At 41.7% G+C, this 19,342-nt stretch overlaps 1 long non-coding RNA gene across 1 annotated transcript; it reads left to right on the top strand.

Moving 5' to 3' along the window:
- The first annotated feature begins 150 nt into the window (after positions 1–150).
- On the top strand, positions 151–15,259 carry LOC144330936 (uncharacterized). Its single transcript, XR_013397643.1, has 5 exons — positions 151–280; positions 1,915–2,027; positions 5,649–5,694; positions 14,477–14,544; positions 15,119–15,259. It is a non-coding gene; the product is annotated as an uncharacterized LOC144330936 (long non-coding RNA).
- The last annotated feature ends 4,083 nt before the right edge of the window (positions 15,260–19,342 follow it).

The following is a 19,342-nucleotide window of genomic DNA, read 5'->3' as shown; positions in this document are numbered from 1 at the left end:
GTTTGGTGAGGTGGGCCCTTGTGATCGTCAATTGACACACAAGGACACTTGGGTACAGGGAATATCAGTGACTTGCCTAGGTTTACATAGTAACTTGGGCAGCGAGGGAACCAAGGTTGGGACTCACGACCTCTGACGTGCAGTCCAAGGCTCTTTCTGCTACACCATGCTGTCCCCAGCACACCCTCATTTCCCCAGTTACACTGCGTGTATCAGGAAGGCTGGAACTTAACCTCATTATCTTTCTGTTCCCAGAGCCTAGCTCAGTGCTTGGTATACAGTAAGTACTTAATATATGTTTGTTGAACAAATTAATGCATCTAAATTTGGGTTAGCCCAGAGAGAGCCAGAGCCTTCCTGATTAACTTGAGTAAGCTCATTTTTGGAAATTAAGCCTAAGTGGCTTTGTAACTTAATAGCTATCAATATGTTCTATAGAATACCTTAACTTCAGGCATGGTTCCTGTAGCTTAAGTGTTCTGAGATGAGATGCTATTCTGTATGAAAGGAGGAGGTGATTTCATGGAGATCAGGTTATTATCCTGTCACAGAATCATATGCTTTTATTTTATTTTTATTTTTCTTTTTTTTTGAGACTGAGTCTCACTCTGTTGCCCAGGCTGATGTGCAGTGGCACAATCTTGGCTCACTGCAACTTTTGCCTCCTGGGTTCAAACAATTCTAATGCCTCAGCCTCCCAAGTAGCTGGGACTACAGGTGTGTGCCACCATACCCAGCTACTTTTTGTATTTTTGGTAGAGACAGGGTTTCACTATATTGGCCAGGCTGGTCTCAAACTCCTGACCCCAGGTGATCCGCCTGCCTTGGCCTCCCAAAGTGCTGGGATTACACACGTGAGCCACCGTGACCAGCCTGAGCCACCATGTCCTACCTATTTTTATTTTGTCTTGAAGTTTCATTATTTTTCAAGTTATCATTCATTACATACAGTGATATATATATCTTTTATACCTAAAATGTGAGTGATACTGATTTGAGTAACCATTGTGTTGAAATATAGCATTTCTAGAACTCTGACGCAGTGATTAGTGTTTACATGATTCATCTTACAATTTTAGTAATATACCATCTTGAATTATTATTCGGTCATTTCATTATTCTTGATTCCCCAACTAGATTGTAAGTTATTTTAGACCAAGACTGGCGTATTTATTTTATTTATTGTATGTTCCCCTCATGCCTAATGAAGGACTGACTGCACAAAGATGAATTTCTGAGTGTCTAAATCAAAGAATGTAGAATTCTCTTGACGCTTTAGAGTAGTTTGAAAATGTTTGTAAGAATTTTCTTTTCAGTTTATATTGATCCAACTTAGCAAATACTATAGTTAGAATGAAATGTTTTATTAAATTCTTCATAGTCTTTCATAAGAGTAATATATATACATACACATATATATGTATATGTGTGTGTGTGTGTGTATATATAGAGAGAGAGTTTTGTTTTGTTTTGCTTTGTTTGAGACAGAGTCTCACTCCTGTTTCCCCGCTGGAGTGCAGTGGCACAACCTGGGCTCACTGCAGTCTCAACTTCCCAAGCTCAGGTGATCCTCCCACCTCAGCCTCCCAAGTAGCTGGGACCACAGGCATGTACCAATAGGCCCAGCTAATTTTTGTACTTTTTGTAGAGACGGGGTTTCACCGTGTTGCCCAAGCTGCTCTGGAACTCTTGAGGCTCAATGGATCTGCCTGCTTTGGCCTCCCAAAGTGCTGAGATTACAGGCATGAGCCACCGTGCCCGGCCAATAGTTACATATTTTTATAATAACACTTTTTTTTTTTCCTAGGGCAAACAATATTGGCAGAATTGAGGGTGCTACTTCTAGGATGTTTGACTTAAAAAGTCACACGTGGCTCTCCTTTTCCTTCCCTTCCTGCATTTCTTCTCTTCTAGCTTTTCATATCTTCCTACTCACATGATATGCTTGGAAGACACAGGGGTGTAGTTTCCATGGATAACGTGAAAGGAAAATGAATGAGTGCTTCTACTTGTTTATCAAACATGCGGTAAGCCTCTGTCAGTGCTGGGGGGAAAAAGAAAGGAAATAGTCCCTGATGGCAGCGAGCATAATATCTAAAAAGGTAAAATGTCATGAATGAAAATAATTATAATGCTTTAAACAAAGGAGTAGAAAGTATAAGTGCCACAAAGGCCACAGAGACAAAGTTGTGGGCATTCAGAAGAACGGAGATTACATCAACATGGAGGGATCGGTAGTGTTTTCATGGAGGATGTGGTATTTCAGATGGGTCTTCAAGGAGGAATCTGACAGAGACAAGCAGAAATGAGACAAAAAGGCATTCCAGGCAGAGATATTCTAAGAGCAAAGTCTTGGAGGTAAGAAAGGCGGCCTTATATGGAGAACTGTGATTCTAGGGTGATAAAGAGGAGTTAGGAATCATAGGACCAGTGGAATTCTTTGAGATTAGACTGAAGGGAGCCAGGAATGCAGGACCAAAATTACACACTTTTCTCATTGACTGTCGGTGAGCTTTTAGAGAGGAGTACTGTATCTTAGGAAGATTAATCTGGCAGTATCTGAACAAGGAGAGATTGAAGGCAAGGTGAACAAGTTCAAAACAAGGGCTTAAATTCCAGTGACCATAATCAAAAGGAGGAAGAAAATTGATTAATTTAGGTATTTGTCCCCACCCAAATTTTACGTTGAATTGTAATTCCCAATACTGGAGGTGGGGGCTAGTTTGGATCATGGGAGTGGATCCCTCATGACTTCGTGCTATCTTCATGATAGTGAGTGAATTCTTGCATGATCTGGTCATTTAAAAGTGCGTGGCACCTCCCGCATCACCCCACTCTCTTCCTCCTGCTTTCACTGCCATGTGATGTGCCTGTGGTCCTACTTCACCTCCCCCATGAGTAAAAGGCTCCCTGAGGCCTCCCCAGAAGCCAAGCGATGTTGGCACCATGCTTCCTGCAAAGCCTGCAGAACGCTGAGTCAATTAAACTTCTTTTTGTTAAAAATTGCCCAGTCTCAGGTATTTCTTTGTAGCCATGCAAGAGTGGTCTAATACAAGAATACAAAATAGATCGATAAATAGAACTGCAGTGCTTCCATACTAGTGAGGAATGGTGAGCGAGGGCCAGTGCTAGGAAGACCACAGAACCAGTTTCAGCTCCCATACTTTAAGTTAATATGGTGGAGAACTCTACTACAATACCAAAGAGCCGCTGCATTATCTTGTCATTTGGGCTTATGGGAATCATTGAAGGCAAAACACAAGTGAGCTGGCCTGTGACCAGCTGCAATTATGTCTCCTTCTTTTGCCTGAATTTCTAATTTCTTTGTTGGCTGGTGAAACCATCTCCCTCCAGAACATTAGGGGCCTCTTACAAAGCTACTCGATCCTGTATCAACGCTATTGCTAAATTTTTTATGTAATCCTATGACCGCTGTTTTCCAACTCAGCCATCTCACTTATGCAAACGCAGAATAGTCTCAGGGGTCCTAGAAAATCCCAAGGTCAATTGAGTCAAACATCACAGAGGCTGGCATGGGGAGAGACCAGTGGAGGAAAATGGAGCCTCAATTAGAAGGTCATTTTATGTATCTGCTTGTGCTCCCCTTCTTTGAGTCTATGACTGAAACCTCCACTTCAACTCTCCAAATACACAATGTTCTGGAAGGAAATCTAATCTGTGCACCAAAAGTTGTCCTGACATTGTATTTTATGGCCTCTTCGTCTTATAAATGGTAAACTTAAATGGTTATCATAAAATTTATTTTAAATTCCCCTTCTTCACATACCTTCTTATGGGAATGGGAGAAATTCATGGGGCAGAGTCACAGAGACAGTTGGGGTTGTGCATGAGGCTGAACACATACAATTTTAAGGCTCTAGGATATGGGGAACTTTTAATTAGAACTTTTTAGTAGTCTGCCTGATCTTTCCAACTTGGACAAGTCATCGTTTGCTGCATTACAAACACTCAAAACATAGTGGCTTTAAATGGTAACACTGCACTGTTTCTCATGAGTCTATAGGTCATCTGAGTGGTTATTCTGCTGGTCTTGCCTGGGCTCAGTTCCGTAGCTCCGCTAGAAGCTGGGACAGGCTGGAATTATTGGGCCATTCCCTGCAAGTGGTCTTTCACTCTCAAAGAGTCCAGACTGGCTTCTTCATATTTTCACATTGTAGTGGCAGCATTTCAAGAGGACTAGCCCCAAAGCAACACATGTACCAACGTCCTCTTGACTGAGGCAAGCCATGTGGCCAAGTCTAGAGTCAGTTAGGAGAGGACCATATAATGACATAGATGCTGAAAGGTGTGATTTATTGAGGCCTGTTGGTGCAACAGTCTGCCACACAGTCTAATATAGAATTCCCCAGCATTTGAACAACATGCCCTGGGATGCTCAATTTTTATAAGAATTTATTCTCCTGTGTCCTGGGATGATTTTTTTCTGCAGATGTGGAGTGTCTAGACAACTCATAAATTAGACAAGCTATTGTGGGGCTTTCTGCAGGGATCTGCCTATTCTTCTCCTCCCTTCCCTCCCTCCCTCCCTCTCTCTTCCCTTTCCTTCCTCCTTTCCTTCCTTTTATTCCTCCTTTCCTTCCTTTCCTTCCTCTCTTCCTTCCTTCTTTCCTTCCTCCCTTCCTTCCTCTCTTCCTTTCTACCTCCTACCTCTCTCCCTTCCTTCCTTCTTTCCTTCCTCATTCCCTTCCTCTCTTCCTTCCTTCCTTTGTTTTTTCCTTCCTTCTTTCCTTACTCCCTCCTTTCCTCTTTCTTTCTCCCTCCCACCCTTCCTTCCTTCCTTCATCATTCCCTTCCTCTCTTCCTTCCTTCCTTTGTTTTTTCCTTCCTTCTTTCCTTACTCCCTCCTTTCCTCTTTCTTTCTCCCTCCCACCCTTCCTTCCTTCCTTCATCATTCCCTTCCTCTCTTCCTTCCTCCCTCACTTCCTTCCCTTCTTCCTTTTTTCTTTCCTTTTTTCCTTACTCCCTTTCTTCCTCTCTTCCTTTCTCCCCCCTCCACTCTTCCTTCCTTCCTTCCTTCCTTCCTTCTTTTCTTCCTGTTGTTTTTTTTTATGGAATCATTTGAATATTTGAGCCAAGTTATTAGGTTTAATCCCTCAAATGCTTTATTTGACAAATATACAAAATGAGGACCAAGAAAGCCATGACTTGCCGGGCTAATTTAGGGGACATTAGTGACTAGAATTCAGGTCTTTCAAGCATCACTCTAGTGAACTTTGCACAAGTAAATTACCTCCCTCTTTACATCCTGTGCATACCTGACCTCCAGTTATCTTTGTTTATGTTAAATTATACATCTGAGGACTTCTTATCTAATGTTTCTAATTAGTTTTCCATGTTTCTAATTATTTTATTTGGCATTTCCTCTACTTCTCAATACTGAGAATGATCCTTTGTTAGTTCATAATTTTGAAATAATTTCATTTTTATCACTTCTAACATTAAATTAACTAGTGGAGACACTAAAGGGAAATGGCCCCAAACCTGATTTTGTAGCACTGAACCAGCTGTGTTCCGAAAACTATGTACCTTCCTGTTTATTATTAACTTTTATTTACCTTGTTTTAACTGCTATTCTGACTGCAAGACTGTGGTCTAATACTTGATAATTTAGGATTTTTTTTTTCCAGGAAAAAAAGTTATCAGTTTGCATCAACCAAACCTCAACTTGTAACTGTAAGTAAATTCAAAGTAGCATTTTTTATTGATTTTATTTTTCATCAAGCCTAAAGGTATAATTCAACCAACAATGGAATGCCATATAGGAGCTAGACTTTTAAGTTCTTCTTTCTGCTGTGTCTTTTGTATGAGTCAGAATTTCCCAGTACATAAGACATTATGTGGGAATAGGTTAGCCATCTTCGGTAACCACATCAACACCCTTAGCTTGTGCTACCAAATTTAAAGCAGGAAGTAACCTGGGCATTAGAACAGCAGGTCCCCGAATAAGTCATATATTTATATACATATATGTACATATACATATGGTTCAGGTTGAAAACAAAACAAAACAAAACAAAAAACCCTACTTATTACCTACCTCCTGAGTGCTAATGCTAGTTCCATGAGGAGCCTGTCACCCACAGTTTGCTTTGAGTTTCATCATGATCAACATCATCATTGATATTGTTTGAATATTTGTCCCCTCCAATCTCACGCTGAAATTTACCCAGTGTCGGAGGTGGGGCCTGGTGGCAAGTGTTTGGGTCATGGAGGTGATCCCACATGGCTTGGTGCTGTCTTCACAATCCTGGGTTCTAAAGAGATCTGGTTGTTTGAAAATGTGTGGTACCTCCCACCGCCAACATCTCTCTCTTCCTACTGATCTCATCATGTGACATGCAAATTTCTGCTTCACTTTCCGCCTCGTGTAAAAGCTCCCTTAGGCCTCCCCAGAAGCCAAGCAGAAGAAGCTTTTGCCATGCTTCCTGTCTGGCCTGCAGACAGAACTGTGAGCCAATTAAATCTCTTTTCTTTATAAATTGCCCAGTCTCAGGTAGTTCTTTGTAGCAATGCAAGAATAGCCTAGGTCAATCATCATACTCATTATTAGCCACAGAATTCTCCTTGTCATCAATAACAACATTTTTGTTCAGGCACAAGTACATTTGAAGGGAATGAACAGAAGAAAGGGGGCTACACTCAGAGTGATGTCAGGGTGTTTCCTTGGCTCGCCTGAGTCAATTTCAACTCATAAGAAATAAAGGTTGGCTATTTTACCATGTAATCAGATAATCCTTACATCTGATTATCTTTGGAAAATTGTGCTTCATTTTGAGTGCCACATTTTAAGATGACATTGATCATAGTGACTTCTTATGAGACCTGGTTGGTTGAAAGTGTGTGGCAGCTCCCTCTGCCAACACCTCTCTCTTGCTACTGCTCCCACCATGTGACGTGCAAGCTTCTGCTTCGCCTTCTGCCATGAGTAAAAGCTCAAGAAAAAACAATCAAGTGGCAATTTTTTTTTTCCAGAGAAGAATGAATGAGTGAAGTGGGGGATAGTTAAAGGAACTAAGGGTGTCTAGCATGGACGAAATAAGTCTTGTGGGTATGTGGGGACATCTCCAAGTATCTTAAGGAGTCTCATGTGGATGTGACTTAGTTCATTTTTGCTCTACAAATTCCCTGGACAAAGTTAGGACATTGGAGATTTGAGACCAGTTATTGCTCACCAAGCCTGTCTTCTCACTTTGAGGCGGTCATTACCTAGCAAATGAAGGACAAATGAGGACCACACTGCCATCTTCACCCTCTCCTGGCCCTGCACTGAGTTTTACCATCCTTAGCTATTAGTGTGCCTTCTTTCTAGATCTTTTCACCCTCTATGAACCACTGCTGCTTCTAGTCTATCACTATTGAACTATTGTACTAAAGCTCATTCTGTGATGCATTTGAGACCAGCAGGCTTTGTCATTCATTTCCTTCACCCACTGCCACCTGCCCGGCTCCCAAGCACTGTCCCTCACTCATAAACTTTGCCATCTGATACTAAATCTTCTTCTATCCAACTCCTACCACCATCCTAAGAAATTTCACCATCCATGTTGATGGACAACTAATCCTACATCTTAGCTTAGAGGTTCCTGAGTTTATTTAATGCCAGAGACATTCTTTACCCCCTTGAATCTCTTCAAGACCAGGATCTTCTCTACCTCTAAAATATAATATTTGAAGATTACAACTTCTGAAGACAGTCTCTTATGCTCTCAGCTTTCTCATGAACTCACTCATACTACACTTGCTCTTTTAATGCAAATGTATTTTTAATCCTTGATTCTTCCCATTTTATTGGCTTATCAGCTCACTTCTGGCCTTTCCTTCTTTTCTCCCCAGAATAGACCTCCCTGGTTGATTTCTTACTGTCATTTTCACTTCCCTTCCTCCCCTACCTAATTATTCTAGGAAAAGAAAATCAAGCAATCCATGAAGATAAAGTCTACTGCAGATTCATGGGTCTAACTTCAACTTGACCTTCAGTACCAGACCCTTGGGTTTCCCATTAATTCTTCAGTTATCTCTGGGTCAGATTCCTCTCCCAGTGATTTCATCAGTGACTCCAACCCATTATCATTCTCTTTATGCCCTTTCCCTCTCAATTTCAGCAGATGACCTTGCCTCCCTTCTTGAGAAAATTGATGCCTTTACACATGGTTGCTGTATCAGTCAGCATTCTTCATAATGAACAACAGAACCCAGTCTGCTGGTCGAATGCCACAGTTGTTAAAGGAATCTCCAGGAAAGCCAGAAAACCAGCTTGGGAGCTACCCAGCCCCAACCATGCCAAGAGGGCTGTTGTAGTGAGCACCACTGCCAGAATCCAAATATTCGCTAGAACCATGCATTGCTGATGCTTAGAACTGGAAACCAGAAGTTCTGTCCCTATTGTGTCTGAACAGAATATGGAGTTTCCATGCACCTACCTCCTCACATTGCTCCCTTCCAAGTCAGCATCTCATGCAGAAGCATCTGACTGATGGAAGTGAGCTCACATGCCTGCACTTTAGTGGCAAATGATGCCAGGAGAATGAGTTCTGGTTTCTACCTTGGGGAATCAGGATTCATAGTGTGGAAAACTCTTCAAATATAGGAGGAGTGTTCAAGAGATGTTTCAGAGCTACAAACATGATAAACGTCCCCCATAATCTCTTAGCTGCTCATTCTTTGGCCACAAACTTTATCTCCTGCATACCCATTCCTGCCTCCTTTCCTCTCATCGCAATGCCTTCTACTTTGAAGTTCATCCTCTTAATTTCTATGCTTAACTTCATCCCTTTTGGCTTTTGTGTCCTCTATCCTCTCACTACTATATTCTGAATCTTTCCCCATTTTGACATTTCTTAGTTTATGAATATATTCAAGCTTCTCCTATCCTAGAAATCCCTCACTGGACTTCCTTGGTACACTCTCATTTGCTTCTCAAATGAACTTCTTAAAATAATAGATTGAACTAACACTGTCCACGTCTTCATCTATAATTCACCACCAATCCATTGTTATCAGATTCTGACCCATGATTCAGTGTCCCAAACCTGTTCTACCCTGAAACTGCTCTTACTCTGGCAAACAAATGACCGTCAGCTTGTCACATCTAATGAGCATGGATTAATTCCTCTAACTCACAGTGCCTATCTGCTTGTTTTGACCCTGGAGATGATGCCTGTTTCTTGAAACTTACTTCTCCTTTAGCTCCTGTGAGTGCCCACTCTCCTGGTCTTCTGAACTTTTCTAATCAATGCTTAATGCTTCTTCCTGGAATGCTCATCTGCCTCTTTACCTTTAAATACTGGAGTTCCTAAGAGTACTACCCTCCCTCCTGACTCCTCTGATTGTAATGACTCTACGAACTCTGCTTGGGTGACTTCATCTGCCCACATTTTTAAAATCCACATGTCAATGCCTCCTAAGTCTTTACCTTTAGTCCAGATCTCTTCTATGAAATTGTGACTTGGATAATGAATACCTGATCATATGTCCACACAAGCATCCCATATGAGTGTCAACTCAACACAGCACAAACAGAATTCATATTTTCTCTTTCACTCTAATCTCTTTTAGTTGGTTAATACTAACCAGCCCCTTAAGCTGTTCTTGGCTTCCCCTCCCCTTCACTACCTGCCATCTCATATCAATTCTGACTGGGTGATGTGAATTCTAATGGCCAAATATTTCTTGAACTCTTCCCAGCCTCCTCAGCTTTGCTGTCATTGGACCAAGGTCTCATTATCTATTGCTGAATTTCTAACTTGTATGGTCTCCCAACTGGTCTCCCTTTTTTCATCTTATCCTCTCCAAATCCATCTTCTACAGAGCCAAAAAGAATATGCTTTAAAAAAAATGTTAAGCCAACTGTGTTTACAGCACCTCAAAACCCATCACTGAGAGAGTAAAGTCAAAGCTCCATAGCCCCAAGGCAAGCTCTTGTCTCTCTCTCGAGCTTCATCCTTTAATCTGTCTCTCACTTTTGGCTTCAAAACACTAAATAATGTATCCAGTTTCTTGCACCTCCATGCTATTTTTGGCTTCTCTGTCTTTGTACATACTGTTTTGCCTTGAATCCTCTTTCCTTTTTCCTTTCTACACCGCCACCCTCACTCCACAAAGCAAAAACAAAACACGAGCTAACTCCTTCTCATCCTTTAATACTCAGCTCAGTCATCAGCTCCTCCACAAAGCCTTTCCTGACCTCTTTTCTCCTCCCTGTAGAGATATGCCCCTTTTGAGAGCTCCCATGGTACCTATTACGTACTCTTCAAAGTACTTACTCAATATTGTATAACATCAAGATATAATAGGCCTGTATGCCCTATTAGACTGTAAATGTCTTTTTTAATGGAGTGATTTTATTATATTATTTTAAAAATTGACACATCATAGATTTACATATTTTCCAGGTATCTGTGATAATTCAGTAAATTCATATGTAATTTATAAATATCAAATCAGTGTAATTAGATTATTCATCACCTTAAGTATTTGTCTTTTCTTTATATTAGAAACACTTGAATTAAGACTAAATTTCTTATGAGCAAATTTTGTTTCATTCCTTGTTGTAACCCCAGAACTCGGTAAAGTACTTGGCATCCAGTGGACACTTTATGCATGACTGACAAATCAATAAAATGATAGATTAGCTTTACAAACCCTGGAGTCTAATTTTGGTACCTAGATGCTAATCCTCTCAGGGTCCCTGGTATGAAAAATGGCTCTGTCATTTAATAACGTTGTATATATTTAAGACTCACAAGGCCACCAAAACACATTTCTAATAGCACTTTAAAAGGTGTTTACACAGTTGTATCATCAGTATCAGAAGCCAAGCACAGTAAAGACTACCCTTTGTCTAAAATTAAGAAGCAGCCCTAACACTGACCCATGAGCCCCACTGGATGGATGATCAGAGCATGTCCAAGGTTGGAAGGCAAAATGAGAAGAAAGACTACACCAAGAGAAAGTCAAATATCCAGCGCGTTTGCAATCTTTGGGCTGAAATTAGAGCTAGTGAGAGTTTAAAAGATCACTTATTAAACTACAAGATAAATGAATCATTAGGAAGGGAGAGCGGAATAAATAGTACAGTGAAGTAAATAGATTTTCTTTAGACACCCAAAAAAGAAAGAAGCTCTTATTGCATGCAATGAAAATGGCACAACATTTAAAGTCTTGTAAGTTCCCGGAACTGACACGCTCAGTCCTTAAATGGTCTAACCCTTAGTTAAGGGGCCATTTTGAAATCCACTTGTAGGCAATTGCTAAGCAGAGCTGAAGGCCACTATGTAAGTTGCCAGGATGCCAGTATACCAAGTAGGATTCACAGGGACCCACGTGTTCCTTCCTTCTGTGAAGTGAAAATGGAACAGTGAAGACCACTTTATCAGCTGCTAAACAAAGTACTGTCAGACCCCCGAAAGGGCCAAATAGCCAGAAACCTTGGGAAGTTACTTGTGTATTTATTTTAATAAAGGAAAGTTTTGAGTTCATGTTCATTAATTGTCTGTATTCATGCGAGTCCCCAGGGAAATTTCTCCCAAAGGTAGAATATGGGTTCTCAGAGCAAATGCCACCAAGTAAAAATATTTTTTTCCTCTTTATTTAATAAACTGTCCCCTTCCACAGGCTGCAGGCTATAGACATTACAGTGTAACGAAGATGACAAAAATGTGTTACAGTGCAGTAGCATAAATTTTTGTAGGCACAAATGCTAGGTTTGAATTACAAGCATATAATTGACTTTCATTAAGATAGAAAGGCTTGGTGGGCTGTTTTTATTTCTGAGTTGTGTAGTTCATGATAAACTGGTCACTCTCAATGAGAGCCAAGGCACTACCCATGAGCCCACAACTGAGGGAATCCTGTGGTCTTTCTAGGGCAGCCTATGGACTGGTTCCTGCTGTTCTGTTAACTTTGTTGGAACCCCTGTCCTGGGAACTGCTGTCCTGGGTCATGCCAGCTGTTCCCCTGAGGCCACCTTCCTCTCCTGCCTGCACTGTCAGGAGATGCAACCCTGTACTCTTCCTGGCCAGGGATCCTCCCCTTCCCTATGTGGGTCTCAGTGTGAGAATAGGCAGAATCAGGACTGGTTTCTGTTCTCCCACATTTAGGGGGTGGCTGTGTTTTTGGCAGGGAACTAACTTCATTAGAGAACAGAAGAAACTTTTTCGCAGCTCCATTTTTGGAAGTGGTGAATTAGTCATGAACTAAAACACCGATGGTTCTGGAAGTGAGTTCCTGTAAGCTAAACACAATTATCTTGTAGAGATGGCCTGGAATTGAAAGATGGGTGGCTGTTTGGAACAGAACAAAGAATACTTGAGGAAAGGGAAGAGGAGTGAGGATACCTGGAGGCTATCTTGGCTCTAACAGAACAAACAAGGGGATCATGGCTCAGTCACTCCTCTCTCCAGCCCCAATGCTCATCTACACAATGAAAAACTTGCAAGGAAAAGAATCTAAAAGTCCAAAATTCTACCCTTCCATGACTCTTGAGAATCAGACAAAAAATTAGCCTGAGAATCTGAGTTATGTGTGATTAAAATCATATTCTATACATTTCTAAATTCCAGCAAATATTTACATTTATAATAAAGAACAAATGAGAAATGAAAAAGAGCAATAAATGAGAAAGGTTTTAACAATGCCAACACTCTGGTTTTTCCAGCTCCTGACAAGGTTTATCCAGTCATCAATCTATGTATTTTAATCTCTCACAAATTAGGCACCTAATGGTTTGAGGTTTAAGGGAGAAATGACTCAAGACTAAAAATTCTGGTTCTGTCAGTTGGACTACAGGCATTTTCCTATAATCACTTAACTTTTAATTTTCATTCTTAAAGATCAATCTGAAATCCACAGGCAGGCCAGTTATATGTAGCATCGATGTGTCATGGTGATGGCAGTTTGCTGGAGCCTCACAGGAATAAGGATCTATCTAGCCTGGGCAATGTAGTGAGACCCCAACCCTACAAAAAATGTTCTTAATAACCAGGTGAGGTGGATCGTGCCTGTAGTCCCAGCTACTGGGGAAACTGATGAAGGAGGATCACTTGAGCCCAGGAGTTTAAGGCTTCAGTGAGTTATGATTGCACCACTGCACTCCAGCGTGAGTGACAGAGCAAGACTCTGTCTCAGAAAACACACACACACACACATACACACACACACACACACACACCCCAAGGGTCTGGAAGGATATAAATGCCCTCCTGTGTTTCTCATAATGCAGCATCTAGATGAATTTCGAAACTGCCTTGCAGTCTACCAAAGGTCAAATGAGGTCTGACCCACTGCCCATCGGCCAGTGGTGATTAGTGAGAGCTGACGCGGAGGAGGCTTTGGAGATTAGACACGGTGATGGGAGTCAACACCTGTGCAGCCTTCCCAAGTCCTTCCTACATTCGCAGCTTGTTGTCCAGCACTCTCTAAATAAGTATTACAAATGCATGAGCACCCATGTAGAGCTGAAATGTTTGAATTTTTTCAGTGACAAGTTTCTAACATCAAATTCAACAGTAAAAAAAAAAAAAAATACATGTCGAGTGCTAGTATGTTCTAAGCACAGTGCTTGGTCGGGGAATATGTAAAAAAGCAAGACAGAGAAGCTTCTGCCCTCAAGTTTTTAGTCCAGTGGGTAAGGGACTAAAAATCGATTGATCAAGCAAAGATTTTAATAGGTTTCTCCCAGGCTCCGATTGCAGAACACAAGGATTATTAAGGCAAAAATATCACTCAGATGTTAAGCGTCCTGCCCATCACCTTCTCTCCCCAAAGTGGTTACCTGAAACCCCACACATGACAGGGTGGATTTAAACACTCAAAACACGAATGAGGTATCCTCTTCCCTTGTCTCCCTGGGAGTCTGCTCCCTCTTCTCTCTTTGCCTGGCTCTAATTTTGTCCTCTGATTACTGTATACTTTGAAATTAAGAAAATGAACAGAATGGGCCAGGCGCGGTAGCTCACGCCTGTACTTCCAGCACTTTGGGAAGCGGAGGCAGGCGGATCACAAGGTCAGGAGACTGAGATCATCCTGGCTAACACAGTGGAACCTCGTCTCTACTGAAAATACAAAAAAAAAAAAAAAAAAAAGTTAGCTGGGCGTCGTGGCAGGCACCTGTAGTCCCAGGTACTCTGGAGGCTGAGGCAGCAGAATGGCATGAACCTGGGAGGCAGAGCTTGCAGTGAGCCGAGATTTCACCACTGCATTCCAGCCTGGGTAACAGAGTGAGACTCCGTCTCAAAAAGGAAAAAAAAAGAAAAAGACAATGGACAGAATGATCATAGTTTATTACCTCCATCCACAGTTTATTACCTCCATCTGCCTTGAGATGTAGGCGGTTCCAGATTCCATGTAATAGACAACACAATGTCGGCTTAGATGCAGGTGTAAGTGACATGTAACTGGTGTGCAGCACATATCCACATGGACTTTCTCATTCCTCACCCTTTTTTTTTCTCTCCAGCTGCTTCATACAACTGGATATGGGATCGAGGAAAAGAGTTCAGAGACCACTGCTCTATGTGAATTGGTGTATCCTTTAAGAAACAATTCAAGACCGGGTGCGGTGGCTCACACCTGTAATCCCAGCACTTTGGGAGGCCAAGGCATGTGCGTTACCTGAGGTCAGGAGTTTGAGACTAGCCTGGCCAACAAGACAAAACCCTGTCTCTACCAAAAATACAAAAATTAGCCAGACATGGTGGTGCCTGTAGTCTCAGCTACTCGGGAGGCTGAGGCAGGAGAATTGCTTGAACCCAGGAGGCAGAGGTTGCAGTCAGCTGAGATCTCGTCACTGGACTCCAGCCTGGGCAACAGAATGAGTCTCCTTTTCATGTTGGGAGTGGGGCAAAGAAACAATTCAAGTAGCCTTCCGTGAAATGAAAAAAGCTTACATTAATTGAACACTTACAATGTGTTGGACACTGAGTATCTTATGTTTTAATTCACTTAACCATCAAAGTAAACCTTTTGTTATGTCTGTGTTACAGATGAGGAAACTGAGGCAGAGCAGTTACGTGCCCAAGATTACACAGTTTAAGAATGGAAGCGCTTGGATATCAATCCAGGTTGTTAGATTCACATGTTTGTGTCCTTAACCATTAAGCATTCTGCCTCCCCGGAATGAAAAATGGATTAGGAGTCTTCTTTGTCACATTTCACATTCCTCTTGAATTTGTGTCAGCCAAGTTGCAATCCTGAAGTATGCTCGGCGTCCACAGAATGTAATCTATTTGCAAAGCTGGCCTCCCTGCCATGAAGCAACAGCATATCTCTGAGTCACTGTTGGCGTGAGCATCTGGCTAGCACTTACTGTCTTCAAGCCAGCATGCCTGTCTGAAAGTGAAGCTGTCTAACTGGCTTTTCAACTGACGTCTCATGGGGAAATAACTTTTCAAGGCGACTCTTTACTTTTATAACTTCCTTGGATAGTGGTCTTGTTTGAGTGCTTATGAAACACAACTTGAAAAGTATTCTTTGATTTAAACACTTAGAGATGTAGTGAATGAAGCATATCTATTTTTAGTCATTGCAAAATGTTTTGCCTTCGTCAGGTGTGCTTCATAATTTGGATTGTTGAATGGTCAATCAGCATAATGCTTTTGAAAGGGAAACCATTCTCTGAAAATCATAAGCATACTTATTAATAGTAATCGTTTCCTGCTTCTTGACCTTCATGGAACGTAAATCTATGCTGTCTTAGGTCGTTTGATTGTTTCACATGTGTAAATCTTGCCTGTACATCTAGATTTTAAATTCCTTAAGGACATATCAAGACAGCTAGGCACACGATAAGTGTAAAACCTAATAAATATTGTTGCTAAACTGAATAGAAAATATACAGATACTGGCCGGGCGCGGTGGCTGAAGCCGGTAATCCCAGCACTTTGGGAGGCCGAGACGAGCAGATCACGAGGTCAGGAGATCGAGACCATCCTGGCTAACACGGTGAAATCCTGTCTCTACTAAAAAAAAAATACAAAAAACTAGCCGGGCGAGGTGGCGGGCTCCTGTAGTCCCAGCTACTCGGGAGGCTGAGGCAGGAGGATGGTGTGAACCCGGGAGGCGGAGCTTGCAGTGAGCTGAGATCCAGCCATTGCACTCCAGCCTGGGTGACAGAGCGAGACTCCGTCTCAAAAAAAAAAAAAAAAAAAGAAAGAAAGAAAGAAAATATACAGATACTAAATTATCATTAGGTGCTAAAAATTAAATTTGGTGTTTATTGTTTTGTTTTGTTTTGAGACAGGGTTTCACTTTGTTGCCTAGGCTTGAGTACAGTGACACGATCTTGACTCACTGCAACCTCTGCCTCCTGGGCTCAAGTGATTCTCCTGCCTCAGCCTCCAGAGTAACTGGGACTATAGGTGTGTACCCCCATGTCCGGCTAATTTTTGTATTTTTAGTAGGGACAGGGTTTCACCATGTTGGCCAGGTTGGTCTCAAACTCCTGACCTCAGGTGATCCACCTGCCTCTGCCTTTCAAGGTGCTGGGATTACAGGTATGACCCTCTGTGCCTGGCCTAAAAATTAAGTTTTAAATGAAGAATAATGTTTCAGAATTTATTTTGGAAAAAAACTCTTTAATCCCCAAGTGAGTGCAGCCTCCTTTTTATTTCTGTTGTAGTTAAAATTAAATGACACATCTTCATGAGTATAACAGAATAGTTATATTTAAAGGGCATTAAAAAAGGTATAACATGAGTTTCTGAAAGACATTCAATTCCATAAACAAATATACTAGTCTTTCTTACAGCAGAATTTAAAATAAAATTCTCAGCCTCTATGTTTTTTAGATTATTTTACAAAGAAGGCCATTTCTATCCCCACCCGTGTTGCAGCCTCGCTTCCCAACCTCTGTGGACCTGGAAGTCTTTGAGAGTGGCCTTTACAGGAGGAGTGTCTATATCCAATCCAGTTCCTGTCCACAGCCTTACAAAGGGGCAGACCTGCAAATAAAATCTAAATCTTTGAGCCAGAACCATCGGTGATCACCTTCTATTATTACTGAATCCAGATCAAGGGTTTTAATTTGGGGGATTTTGGTGTGATGTCTGGCAATATTAACACAGATGATAAACAGTTTTATGTTTTAGTATTAGTTTTTTTGTTGTTGTTGTTTGTTTGCTTTGAGAGAGAGAGTCTTGATCTGTCACCCAGACTGGAGTGCAATGGCACTATCATGGCTCACTGCAACCTCTGCCTCCGGGGCTCGAGTGATCCTCCCACCTCAGCCTCCCAAGTAGTTGGGACCACAGGCATGTGCCACCATGCCCGGTTAATTCTTGTATTTGTTGTTGTTGTTGTAGAGACAGAGTCTGGCTGTGTTGCCCAGGCTGGTCTTGAACTCCTGGGCTCAAGCAATCCACCCACCTCGGTCTCCCAAAGTGCTATGATTCAGGCATGAGCCATTGTGCCCAGCCAGTATCATGTTCCTAAACAGTGCTTTTCACATAACTGGACTGGATGGCTGTGGAAAGACAAGGGCAAAAAGGCCAAAAAGGCAATGAATGTTTTATATAATGACCCTCTCAAAACAGGTGAAGAGAGGCTTGAGATGAAACATACAATGCTATTAGGGAGTCCAGGCTGGGTGCCAAGAAGTACATTCTCACCAGTGTGCAAGCAAGGTGGTGAGGATATAGGCACGGAGAGGGACAGAAAAGAGGCGCATGACAAGCTAGCAAGAGAGGAAGGACATATACTCCCAAGGTAACCTAAAGAAGGCTACTCCGGGCAAGTCATCTCCCGGCCTCAGTTTTCTTAGCTTCAAAATGAGAAGAGTGGATTATTTCTCAGTTTTATAGCAACCCATAGAAACTAACTCTAGCCGGCCACTGCAAAAGAAAGAATGTACTGGAAAGATTCTGGAGCACATGGAATCCATAGAGAAGTGGAAAACCAGGCCTCAGAAGCAATAGAGACCAGGAAGCTCCAGAAAGTTCAGCAGCTGAATTTGTGGGGTTTCTTTAGAGCACCTTGCTTTGCACAAGATTCAGTCACAATCCCCTTCCCTCCCTCCAATCCCCTTCCCTCCCTCCAATCCCCTTCCCTCCCTCCAATCCCCTTCCTTCCCTCCAATCCCCTTCCACCACCTCCAATCCCCTTCCCTCCCTCCAATCCTTTTCCTTCCCCCTGTGTCTTTCAACTTGGAATTTTCAATTTCTGCGACAGTTACCATGCTCAGCCCAGGGTGGATCTGCTGTTCACACCTGGATTCATCACTATGACCAGGCAGATTGGATCTTCAAGTACAGCCATAGCTGTTGGCTCGCTCTGTGTTTTGGGTAGGAATGGAGCTAGGTGACAATTTCCAGAGAAAGGCAAATAGATGAGATCCAGGTGGCCATACCAATATGTTTTCAGTTCTACCTAAAGTTCAAGTAAAAATAATGTAGTTATGAAAGTATTTATAAGTAGGTAAAAGAAATGCTTTAATGTATGACTAAAGCTGAATAAGGTTGATCAGGAAGGGGTTCTTGGAAGCAAGAGGGTTTACGAATGGAAACTTAAAGTTTTGATGAGTCACTGTCTATTCCAGGTAGAGGGGAACAAAATGCACACAGACTCAGAGAGTCATTTTTTGGGGAGAGCAACCACTTTGCTTGAGTAACCCAAAACATTAAAGTCAGAGAACAAAGAGCTTTAAAGTTAATTAGATTAGAGGTAAGATAATTTGCAAGGTCTTATAGTTGGGAGACAACTCAGAGGAGCAGCATGTTATAATGGAAAAAGCATTTTAATAACATCCAGGAAGCCTGGATTCTGCCATGAATTAGCAGTTTCTGTTTGGGTGATCAAGTTCCCTTGGCTTCAGTGTGGTCACTTGTAAAACAAATCTGTAATTCCACCACTGTCAATTGCATTTTATTTGTTTATTTAAAAAATGTTCATTGACAAACTACTACATGCCAAGCAGAAAAAATTCAGCAATGAAACAAAACAAGCTGCTTTCCCTCTTGCAACTGTACTGATACCTAATCAATAAGGTAGTGATCATAACAATGATTAATTCAGACACGTGATGATCATGAGTCTTGACTTATTTTCTTTTTCCTGCATTTCCTGTATACACTTCCTTTCCAGAGCCTCCTCTTGGGGCTACATGATTCTTTAGATAGCTCTCTCCCTGCTCTATCAGATGGTAGTTTCGTCATCACAAAATACTTGCCAAAATCTTAAATTGGAGTGCTTGAGGTGTCCCCCCAAAATAGTGCACTCTTTTTATTCCCTCAAGTTCTGAACAAATTGAAAACTAAGACAAGAGGAAAACATTTTGTTTCCAAGATGGCGGATTGGAGACGTTGTTAGTCTGCCTCTCCCCTTGGAAAGA

This window comes from Macaca mulatta, chromosome 8 (assembly GCF_049350105.2).
Source record: "Macaca mulatta isolate MMU2019108-1 chromosome 8, T2T-MMU8v2.0, whole genome shotgun sequence".
Taxonomy (NCBI): domain Eukaryota; kingdom Metazoa; phylum Chordata; class Mammalia; order Primates; family Cercopithecidae; genus Macaca; species Macaca mulatta.
Note: the sequence above shows the minus strand (reverse complement) of the source record. Positions and strands in the feature narration are given on the sequence as shown.